This window comes from Heterocephalus glaber, unplaced genomic scaffold (genome assembly GCF_053883595.1).
Source record: "Heterocephalus glaber isolate CG9 unplaced genomic scaffold, H.glaber_assembly_v1.0 deba00001795, whole genome shotgun sequence".
Taxonomy (NCBI): domain Eukaryota; kingdom Metazoa; phylum Chordata; class Mammalia; order Rodentia; family Bathyergidae; genus Heterocephalus; species Heterocephalus glaber.
In genome coordinates this window covers 3,510,998-3,523,232 of record NW_028258476.1, presented here as the reverse complement: position 1 = coordinate 3,523,232, position 12,235 = coordinate 3,510,998, and the positions used below count along the sequence as shown (strand labels likewise).

At 40.5% G+C, this 12,235-nt stretch overlaps 1 pseudogene; it reads left to right on the top strand.

Annotated features, from left to right (window-relative positions):
- The first annotated feature begins 7,598 nt into the window (after positions 1–7,598).
- LOC147820831 (HIG1 domain family member 1A, mitochondrial pseudogene) lies at positions 7,599–9,202 on the top strand (annotated as a pseudogene).
- The last annotated feature ends 3,033 nt before the right edge of the window (positions 9,203–12,235 follow it).

Sequence of the window (12,235 nt, the reverse complement as noted above, 5' to 3'; positions counted from 1 at the left end):
ATTCTCTGTTTCCTTCTTGTCTTTTATTCACTCACACACATATATAGAGAGATAGAGCTAGAAAGACAGAGAAAGAACTAGAGATAGAGAGATATAAGAGAAACCTCGTGATATTCAAGCTTGTATGTCTGAGCTGCTTCACTTAACAATACGGTCTGAAAGTGCATTCATTTTCCTGTGAGTCACTTAAGTTTATCCTCTTTACAGCAGAGTATTACTCCATTGTGTATAAATACCACATTTTCTCTATCAATTCCTCTGTTGACCAAGATTAATTGTTTTTCAAATTTTGCTTTTCTTCATTCACAGATTCCTCACCCCCCTACCTTTACTAGTATAACTACTAAGATTTATGAATCTCCAGATAGCTAGGTAACTTTGATGCTACTGCTGTTGAATACTCTTCTCTTAGTAGAGGTAAAGTTCTACCATTCAGTAGATATTTACTGTAGATCAATGGTAAGTTCATATTTGGTGTGCTTAGTGTTTATACTGAGGCAGATGAGAAGCATCTGGCTCTCTCACTTTTCCCCTGGCTGCTGGTGGGAGATATGGCTTAGCCAGCAGCTTTTGGCTTCCCCTCTTGCTTCCCTTTGGCCCCTCCTTTTACCCCAATGGACTGGGGCAGTTTTCTTGTGTCCTCTGGCTAGCAGATTGCCATTCTCTGTTGCAATATGAGTGCAGCCAGGCACTCAGACTCCTGCTACTTCAGAGGATGTTGCAGTAATGATTACATTCATCATGGGGAGCTGGTAGATGCACGTAACACATTGTGAGTCTTTTTTCTCTTTCCCATCCCTCCCTCCCTGTCCCTACATCTCTTTGTTTTACCTTTCCCTTTTGTGAAAGATCTATCTCCTTATTTCTTATCATTTATTTTACTCTTTAATTTATTTATAACCACTTTAGGAAACATTGAAATAATTTCTCAAAATGTTAATCGTAGATTTACCATTATTATCCAGCATTTCCATTCCTGGTATATCTCCAAGAAAAATGAAGACATACATCCCCACAAAAATTTTTTAAAGAATGTTCATAGCAGCATTATTCATAATAGCAAAAAGTGGAAACAAAACATAATCAACAATTGGCAAATGGATAAATAAAATATATTATATTCATGCAATTTGGTATTATTCAGCAGTAAAAAGCAATGAAGCACTGATACATACACTTTGGATAAAATGTGAAAATACTGTGCTAACTAAAAGGAGCTGGTTACATAATTATCATGTTATGTTCTATTTATATGAAATGTCTAAAACAGGTAAATGAATATAGAGAGAATGCTGATCAGTGCTCACTTAAAAATGGGAAAGATATAAGGTTTATTTTTAGGGTGAAAAATATTCTGAAATTAGATTGTGGTGATGATTTCATAGCTATAAATGTCTTAAAGTTACTGAATCATATACTTTTAATGGGTGAATTGTATGGTTCGTGAATTATATCTCAGTCTATAGCCAGTAAAAGTATTAAAAATCTGTTGCACTATACCTTAAATATATAAGATAACAGAAAAGTTGCAAATTTGAATAGGATTATAACTGAATGTATAGATTATTTTGTATAAAACTGCACCTTTTTAATACTAGGTCCTCCAGGCAATGAGCTCATACATTTCACTGGAAACCTTTTACCTGGGATAGGCATTGCGTATTGAAATTGAAACTTTTAGAACAGTGGAAGAGAACTGAAACAGTTATAAGAAATGTGTGCCAAAGCACTTAACAAAGAATTTCAGTCTGATGTCACAGAAGGCTTAAAAGGAACTGGATACTCAGGTCCACCTTTAGGGACACCTCCCCCCCCCCCCCTTTAAAGCAAGTCTTACTTTGTATAACTTATTTTTTGTGGTTAAGACACCTAAAAAGTGAGAGCAAACTACGCTTCCTTTCCTGGTGCTGCTTACTGCTTCTTGGTCCCCTTCCATAATGAGATCTTGTTTCCCTGCCCTCCCACGTGTAGCATAAGCTCAGGCATGCCTGTTTGTGTATCACACTGGATTTTCCTGTTTGGATATGTGCCTGTGTTGGAAATTTGGCCAAGCTGCTAGGAACAGAAAGCTAAAATAATAGCTCTTCAGTAAACTACAGGATTATTTTTATTTCACATTCTTAACATCAAGAAAGTTGTTCTCTGGGGCCATGGGGCGAGTTCCATGTCTCATCCTGGCTCCTTTTGCTTTTCTTCTCCTCCATCCTTATTGCTGAGCATTAGTAAAATCCCCAGTACACCAAGATGCTAGGATTCCAACCCTGCTGCTTGGGACCCAGGCAGAAAGGAGACCTGGACAAGAAAGCCACCAGCTCAGGAGCCTCTGCACTGAAGCTTCACTTCCAGTCATTCATTTCCGTAGTTGTCCTTCATAATATGGGTCAGGACAAGTCAGTGTTTCTCCAGGCAGTGTCTCATGCCACCCTCAAAACACAGTGCACACCCCTTCCTGAGCCACACCTGTGGGAATTCCCAAGGTGACTGCCAAATAATTGACTTTCCTCTGTTCGCCTGAGGAAACTGGCCTCTCCTCATACCATTGGAGGTGGCTTCATAGGCATGAGACACCTTACTTTTTTCGATGAAGGGCACGGATGCATTGCTGCACTCCTAGGGCACTGCTTTGAGATACCCAAGGGTCTTGGCCATTTTTTCCTAGAAAGCCATACTATGATCAAAAGAGTTAGTTGCCTCCAATATTTATTTCCCCTTTTTTTAGTTGTATAACTTCTATATTATTATTTTAAAAGCAAAGAGCCTAGTGTGGGACTCCCCTTCTTCCAGCAGCTCAGCTGCCAGATATAGGAGCAAGTCCTGCAGCTTCTGAAAAACTACGGTGGCGGGGTGGGTGGGGGCGGGGGGCGGTATTTTAGAGCATCCAGAGGGCAAGGAGAGTGGGAATGGGAGCTCTGAAGGGAAGGCAGCCTGGATACTGTTGTTCCCAAGTGGAGACTGCCTGGACTTCTGGGAAGAAAGACACTGCCCTTAGGAGCAAGACAAAGAGCCAGGACACCACTGCTTTCTTAGCATGATGGTGACCTGAACAAGAAGATGCTGATCCTGGGGTCTAGGAATTTCCTGAATTTCCATAAGACTCTGGCCTGGGAAACTGACCTTCTGAAGTTTAGGCTGTGATGGCGCTAGAGAGGCATTTGAGTAGTTCCCATTCTTGCTCAGGAATCAAGGAGGCAGGGGATACAGCAGTGATTTGATTGCCCTGGTCCTGCAAGGGCCAGTATTGTTCCTGTGGGAGCTCCCGCTCACCCAGGGGCCCCACTCCCCTAAGGTATGCCCAGAGCTGCATCTGCCAACAGAGTGCAGCCAGGGTAGATGTGTTGTGGGAGCCAGAAGGAAGCCCTGAGTGAGGGCAGAAGGCAGAGAGGGAAGAGGCTCAGTGCCTAGAAGGAGAAGTATGCATGCATAAAGTTTCAAAATTAGTAAACCAGAAAAAAAGAAAAAGAGAAAAAAATAAATATTTTAAAAAGTAGTTCCAAAACATTTTTTTGAAGTACAAGAGAAGCCAAGTCCCTATTCTGAAGGGGACAGTGAGACATCCTAATAAATCAGCTGTACTAAAAAATAAACAAAGAACCCTTGGGTAAGTCAGACAAAAAGACCAAGTCACTGTGAGGGAGAGATAATCAAGCTTCTCCACAGCAGCAAGCCATGCCAGACAACGGTGGAGGTAACACCTCCAAAAAGAGCAGAAGTGTGAACCACGGAATCTGGGTTCAGTCCAGCTGTCCTTGAAGTGGGGAAGGTAACAGACAAATGCTTTAAACTTTGGCTTTGTCTTATGGGGCTCTTCTTGAGGAAATTTCCAGGTGGTTTCCCACCTACTGAGGATGTCTGGGGCAGGTGAAGCAAAAGGACAGGGTGAGCTGGGAGCAACAGTTGTATTGAAGAGACGATCAAAGGTGCTGGTGAAAAAGTATTTGCACAAAATAAGGGGGCCAACCTTGGACTAATATGTCACCGTGTTGGAAGACTAAAGAGAAACAAATTTGTTTGAAAAATATTTATAAGTTCATATCAGCTCCACAAAGATAATTCAGCAGTGTATTGTATTCAAGGGTCAAATAATTCAAAATTGAAAAATAGAGGGCGACATACATGTATGCCAGGTCAATGCAAATGATAAAAAGTTGAATATTATCAGACTATTGGACAAGGTAGAGTTCAAGCTATAAAGTGTTTAAAACACAAAGACATTTTACTTTGGTAAGGGATATCATTTACATAGAGAATATAAAATTACAGGCAGCAAATAGAATAATAAAAACTTACAGAGCAGAAATGATAGACTATGAGTATATTGTCAGTCTTACAACACTTCTGTATGATGGCCCACGCTGTGACAGTTTATTATTGCGGTTGCTCTGCAGCGAGGTGGGTGAGGTGCGGTTGGATGAATAGTGTTAGGCACTAAGGAGGAAGTCTGAAGGCGAGAGGAGTGGCAGGTGGGAATGAGATTGATGTGAGTTCTGGTTTTATCGAAACCCTTTTAATTGAGCTGAAGGTTTAGGATTGAGAGTTTTCAGAGGATTTTTAGGGGGACAAGAGTGAGATATGGGAGAAAGGGGGTTTACTTTGTTGTTTATTCTCACATCCATAGGTCAACCCAAGAAATCTACTAGCTGTGTGATCCAATATGGGGAGTTCTGATAGAGATGTCTATGCAAAAGATTCTAATTCACCGAGAAAAGGGACCTAGTTCCATGGGCAGGTGGATAGACTTGAACTAATTAAAAATAAGGGCAATATTTACTGGAAGGGAGTGAATTGAGACCTGAAAAAGTAGTATATTGTCAAATATTAACAATGAGATTTCTGCTAAAAATATATATGTGTTCATTGAGGATATTGAATGAAGAAATGTAAAGAGATATGTACTGTTGGCTTTCCAGATAATCACTGTGCTGGGGACAACACACGAGATGTGTGGAGCCATGGAGGAGACCCTAACAGCATCAGGCTAAACCTTGCCCAGAGCTCCTGGACCCCAAGTGGTCCAGAGGCTCTTTCTTGTGATAGACAAGGTCTGGTTCCGAAGACAGATGAGAAGGAAGGGCAGCCACAACGTCCCAAGAAAAGGCCTGTCAGTGAACATGGCACTAGAATCCTCTATGAAAAAGATGAGCTTCCCCAAACTGAGGTCACAGTTGAGGAAAAGAATATGACTTACGGAATCCCTCATACAGAACTACTCCTCCACATCAGAGCCCTGACTTGAAGAGGGCAGTTGGGGCATTGCCACACCTGGCTCAGTGAAAAGAAAAAAGAGGAGGTGTTAGGTCAGGAGCAACTCGGCATGTGCTCTGCTTATGTAACAGCCACATCCTGCTCCTTCCGGAAGCACGGCTCATCTGAAGCCCAGCCCTGGGGCTCATATAAAATGCGTCCCTGCTGGTGGCTGCTCATTTGCTCTGCCTCCTTGGGGACACATCTGTGGCTGTGTCTGAGATCAGGGTGAGTGCTTCTATGGGAACCCAGAAGGGGGAGCTGAGCAGGAAGGAGGGGGGCTGGAGGGACTCTAGGAGGAGGGAGCAGTGCAGTGTGAGGGAGGAGGACAGAATGGTGGGGAAGGAGTGACAGTCAGGAGCAGTAGGTTTGCTCTGGAAGGAGCAGGAACCATGCTGGAAGGTGTTATTGCTGTGGTCTGAGAGACGAAGTGCAGGTGCTTCCAGTGGCTGAGCTCAGCACTGTGAGGGAAGGTTGAGTTATGTAGTCTTAAATGTATGTTTATATATACCAGGAGATGATGGATTTATAAGTTGTTGAATCCTATGCCCAGAAAAGTGATGGGCTTAAATTATCCTTAAAATAGATTTAAATTATCCTTAAAATACCATGAGTAGTGTGGAACGTCAATGTCAATATCTTGAATATGATCAGATTTATCCACTCAGCATACGTTAGGAATTCTCTGGAAGTCTAAAAGTGAAGATATGGCCCTTGCTTCAACTTGATCTCTGCATAGCCACATGTTTTTGCCGTCTCTCCCCATCATCCTAGGGAAAGATTCCAAAAAATATGAAAAATATAATGTCTATGGATACTGAATATCTGATGAGTCTCTATTTCGTCGTCTAGGTTCTCTTAACTCTCACCGAGATGCCCTGCCAGCAGAACCAGCAGCAGTGCCAGCTTCCTCCCAAGTGTCCCCCTCCCAAGCGCTCCCCTAAGTGTTCCCCTAAGAGTGCCCCCAAGTGCCCAGCCCCATGCCCACCTCCGGTCTCTTCATGCTGTGGCTCCAGCTCTGGAGGCTGCTGCAGCTCTGGAGGTGAGGGCTGCTGCCTGAGCCACCACAGGCCCCCCAATCTCTCAGCCGCCGACACCAGAGCTCTGGCTGCTGCAGTGGTGGCAGTGGCGGTGGCTGTACCTGTGGCAGTAACTGTACCTGCAGCAGTGATTGCAACCGCTACAACAGACAACAGTCTGGGGGCTCTGGCTGCTGCTCCTCCAGAGGCTGCTGACAGCCTGGCCTTGAGAAGCACCAGGGAGCAGCCCTGAAGAATGAAAGGGCAAAGGATGCATTGCATTCCAGATGTGTTAACCCCCTCCTCTCTCGACTTTCTTTTAGGCCCCAGTCACTTGGGCAAGTATTCAGTGTTTGCTTTCTGAGGCTTTTCCCACGGTGTGTGTTGGACCTGCCTTCTTCAGGATTCATGTCAAAGTTCATTTTCCTCAGACTGCTGAAAAGACTCCTACAGGATGTGATGGAAAACAAGAAATTTACTTTCAAGTCATCCTTTGCCTCTTTCTTTTTTCCCTTTTCTCTTCTTGTGGCTAAATCCTGACCCTTCTCTTTGGATTAGCAGGATAAATTTTCAATTTATGTTGTCTGGTAAAGAAATATTAAATTTAAATATATATATATATCTCCATGTATTTACAAAGCCCACTAATAAGAGTTGTATTGGAATTCCAAGATGCCATATTTAGTAAAATATTACCTGATAGAACTTGGAAATGGGTAGAACAGAAAATTCTATTTAAATAAAAAAAATCCATTTATTATTTCACAAATATATTCTGTAGACCACATTTCCATTTCCCTTGCCTTCAACAGGATTTGGATATGAAATTGGTCTCAACCTCAGCTGTGTACTGATGGTGAAAATTACTGATTTTAGCCGCTGTTCAGATTAGTTGGTGTGAGACTCCTAGTCCTCCAGATGATCCCAACTATCTTGTTGGATACTCATTGTTTCCTTTTATTGTGTTCTTAACACAAAAAAGTGCAGGTGATGGGTATAGCATGTTGTGAATGTGGCAGCAATATATTGTCCATCAGACCCAAGGACTTTCCTCAGTAGTTGGTCATCAGTATTAATGGCAACAAAAATGGTTGGATTGAAAAGAATTGTATACCATGCAGCTAGAAGTTTTTTCTTAAGTGAGTTCCTCTGTAATTAATATATCCAAAGACATAAGAATCAAACAAAATGGATATCTTAGTGTAGTTCTAGGTGGTAACTATCGCTTGATAAAATTTATCTAAGTATGACTAGTTAGAATATTTCCGAAAAGGATATTAATCACATTTACAGGTTGCCAGTAAAGCGTCTTAGATTTAAAGGTGTAGGGGAGTGATTGGAGGGCATATAACAATTACCTGTCAAGTGAATGGATACACCTAATTGTTAGCAAGAACACATAGGAAAACATCATAACAATACATACAGTTTTGATCTTGTATCTTGGTAGTAGCTGGCTGCCGCATTTGGACTTTGTCTCATTCTGATACTGAAGATGTAGAACTGGGTTGTGTGTTGAAAGTCTGTAGTGGATGTGGAGGTCCTGTCTGGAGAAGACGACTCCTTAAAATGAGGAATATGAATCCATGGTTCAGAGAATTTTAATTTTGCTGAACAAAGATTGGTTCATAGTACCAAATAGAGTCCCTTTCAGTGAAGTTGGAGGGAGTCCATTATTTGATGTCACTTCCAGTTATCACAATTTCCAGGTTTTTGTCTCCTGACCCCTTTCTGTTAAAATAATCTTTAATTACTTATGATTTTCTGTGGTAAAAATTTTAATAAGACATTGACAGTAGTGGAGGATATCTCCTCAGAGGAAAGATGGCTCATATATTCCTTTATCTACCTGCATGGTCTTTCCTGTTATTATTTCAGGAAAACACTGGTGGTTTTCAAATGGATTAGGTTGAGCAAATGGAAAGGTTGAGCAAAACCAGTGAAGGAATCTTCGGCCAGGGAAGGTTAAAAACCTCTGTCAGTTTTGTCAACTGAATCCTTATTGTTCTATTTGTGAATTCCACTGATCTAGAGGACTGAAGATGATAGATACAGTGCCAGTGTTAGAAAATTGCCCATGCATTACAAAAGGAGCAAATAATTTGACTGGTTAAATGGGTTCTCCAGGCACTGTGGAGATCCCCAGTGGGGAATAATCTCTTCTAATAGGATTTTTCCTACCATCTGGGCCATGGGAATGCTCTAAGCCAATGAGAAAACATATAAATCAAGAAGCTGGTGAAACTTAAGGGGTTCCATGGTTTTTAGAAGATTCTTCAAGTAGTCACTATGTCAGGGAACATGGATGTTTCCCTTTCTTCATACAGTGAAGGTCAGGAATCTAACCTTATCCAAAAAGCTAAAGAGGTGACGTTTGTCCCTCTTGGAACAGTGATCTTTGCAGCAATTGTTGCATGTGGGTTATATACATTGAAGAGCAGGGGAACCCTAAATGTCCGTTCACCTGATCCACATGTGTGTAGCAGCCCAAGCCTTTGTTGTAGGAGCAATGACCCTTGGTATGGGCTACTCCATGTGTCAGGAGTTCTGGGCAAAACCTAAACCTTAGAAGAAGAGACGCTGTCTTGGTCTTTTGGGAAGCAGTTGCTTGAGTTAGACATCTCATGTCGAAGTTACATATTTGTGTCAAAAATAAATCATTTGAGTTTATTTGGAGCGTATTATACTATTTTGAATAACGGCTTTTTCCTTGCAGACTTGATGACCAAGTGAGTAGTGAGTAGTTCATGAACTGGGTCATTCAGGAATCAACATGAAAGAATCGTGTCACCTAAACGCACTCGATAGTGTTCAAATGTCCATCTTTCTTTCTTTCTTTTTCCTTAAATTCTTTTATTGGTACATTGTAGGTATACAATACATTTACATTTCTCATTGGGAATTGTACCTTTACATGATGGATCTTGGTTCTTTTTTTTCCCCCATCCCCTGCCCTCCCTTCACACCCTCCACCCTTCCCTATTTACAAAGACTTTATTTCCATTTTTTTCATTTCTCATCATTTTTCCTTTCCCTTCTTTCCTTTCCCCTACCCCTTCCACTACCCCTACCCCTTTGGACCTTTTCTTCCTATTTTGCATTATCAATTATTCATTCTAATCATTGGTACCTTTTAGGTATACAATATAATGACATTCATCATTGGAAATTTGTACCTTTACATAATCTCTCTTGGTTCTTATTTTTCCCCTTTCCTCTGCCCTCCCTTCAACCCCTCCATCCCTCCCTATTTACAAAGACTTTGTTTCCATTTTTTCATTTTCTCATATTAATTCCATTCCCTTCTTTCCTTTCCCCTACCCCTCCCACTTCCCCTTCCCCTTTGCCCCTTTTCTTCCTATTTTACATTATGTATTATACCTTTTAGTCCTTATTTACACTTTCAGTTTCTCACACTAGAGAAACTATTTGATATTTACACGTGTCCTATTTATTTCACTTAAGAGTATTGCTTCAATATGCATCCATTTAGCTATGAATGTCTCTAATTTCTCATTTTTTATGGCTGAGTAGTACTCCATTTTATTAAAAAAACCACATTTTCTTTATCCAGTCTCCGGTTGATAGGCATTTGGGCTGCTTCCAAGTTTTAGCTATTACAAATTGTGCTGCTATGATCATGGGTGCACATATATCACTGTGGTATGATTCTTTTAATTCTTTGGGGAAGATACCCAGCAGGGGAATAGCTGGATCAAATGGGACTTCCAGTCCTAGTTCTTTGAGGTATCTCCATACTGATTTCCACAGTGGTTGCACCAGTCTACACTCCCTCCAGCAGTGGAGCAGGGTTCCTCTTTCCCCCACAACCCCGCCAGCATTTGTTATTGGTTGATTTCATGATAGCAGCTTTCTTTCTGGAGTGAAGTGGAATCTCAGTGTTGTTTTCATTTGCATCTCTCGAATGACCAGTGTTGATGAACATTTTTTCATGTATTTATTTGCTAATTCTACTTCTTTGTGTGAGAAATATCTGTTCATTTCAGATGCCCATTTTTGGATTGGGTCTTTCAATTTGGGAGAACTGATCTTTTTAAGTTCTTTATAGATTCAAGATAGTAGACCTTTGTCTGAGGAAGAGCAGGTGAAGATTTTTTCCCACATTGTGGGTTGTCTCTTCACACTGCTGGTGGTTTCTCTTGCTGTGCAGAAGGTTTTTAATAAGAAGAGATCCCAATTGTTGATTGTTTGTGCTAGTTCATGGGCAACTGAGATTTTGTTCATAAACTCTTTTCCTACACCAGTGTCTTCAAGAATTCTACCTAACCTCTGTTCCAGCCAATTCAGCATTTCTATTTTAATATTTAGATCTTTAATCCACTTTCATTTTAGTTTAGTGCATGGAGAAAGATATAGGCCTAGTTTTAATCTTTGACAAGTTGAAACCCAATTTTTCTAGCACCATTTATTAAAGAGGCTATATTTCCTCCAGTGGAGATGTTTGGCTCCTTTATTGAAGATGAGATTGCTGAGTGTGTCTGGAGTTGTTTCTGCAGCTTCTAATCTGTTCCACTGGTCCTCAGGTCTGTTTCTTTGCCAGTTCCATGCTGTTTTTATCACAGTAGGTTTTTAGTATAGTTTCAAGTTGGGGATTGTGATACCCCCTGCCATATCTCTGTTACCTAGAATTGCTTTTGCTATTCTGGGTCTCTTTTTGTTCCAAATGAATTTTTGGATTGTTTTCTGCAGGTCTGTGAAGTATGCTGGTGGGATATCAATTGGGATTGCATTGAATCTATATAGCAATTTTGGAAGTATGGCCATTTTCACTATGTTGATCCTTCCTACCTATTTTTGGATATCATCTTCAATCTCTCTTTTCAGAGTGCTATAGTTTTCAGGGAAAAGGTCTTTGATTTCTTTCATTAGGTTGATTCCTAGGTATTTCAGTTTTTTGGATGCTATTGTGAAAGGAATTGTTTGCCCTATTTCTCTCTCAGTGAGTCTGTTGTTCAAGTAGAGGAAAGTTATTGATTTTTGTGTGTTGACCTTGTATCCAGCTACTGTACTGAATTTGGTTATTAAGTCTAGAAGACTTTTGGTGGTGTTCTGGGGGTCTTCTATATGGAGTATCATGTCATCTGCAAATAATGACAATTTGACTTCTTCATTTCCTATCTTTATTCCTTTTGTTTCTTTCTCTTGTCTAATTTCCTTGGCTAATGATTCCAAAACTATACTGAGCAAGAGTGGTGATAGTGGACATCCTTGTCTTGTTACTGATTTTGGTGTGAAGAATTTCAGTTTTTGAAATGTCCACCTTTCTTAAACCCTTATGACAGTTTATTCTAAAGAAGACAGCAGGCCACCCCTGATGTACTCCTAGTCTGCTGCCTTATATCACATGCCTTGCATGTTCTGTAGGAGTTCTGTTGGCCTCAGTCAGTTCAGCTTTTATCTGTCTGCCCTGTGGACTGGCGTTGGAACTTCAGTTTTTAGGACTGGCTGGCTCTTGAAGAACTCTTTCAAAACATGCATGGAATATAACTTACAAACCTGCCCTCAACTGAACGTGCACACACATGTGTGTGTACCTAGAAAACTTACATCATTGCTGCATAGAAGTAGTATTCATTTCAGAATCACACTTGTAAACAGGAGAATAGCTTAATTATTCCACTTGAGCTCTTTTATAATTATAGAATTATATTTTTGCTGCAGTTGTATTAGAATAATTTTTAAATGTCATCTTGAAATAGAAATATTTATTTTAAATGCTAATACACAGATAAATGAACAGTTTTTTAATATGTGCAGTATGTTTCTTTTCTCTGTAATAATTGTAAATGCTAAACATTTTACCCAAAATGGAAATGACTAGTGGTTTATGAGCAAGCTGGTTCGGTCAGACATTACACCCAAACTTCGATATACTACAGAATGCTTGCAAATACTTGTAAGATTTTCTTGTCTAACCTGAACTTACATTCCAAGGTGATAACATGCTATATGTG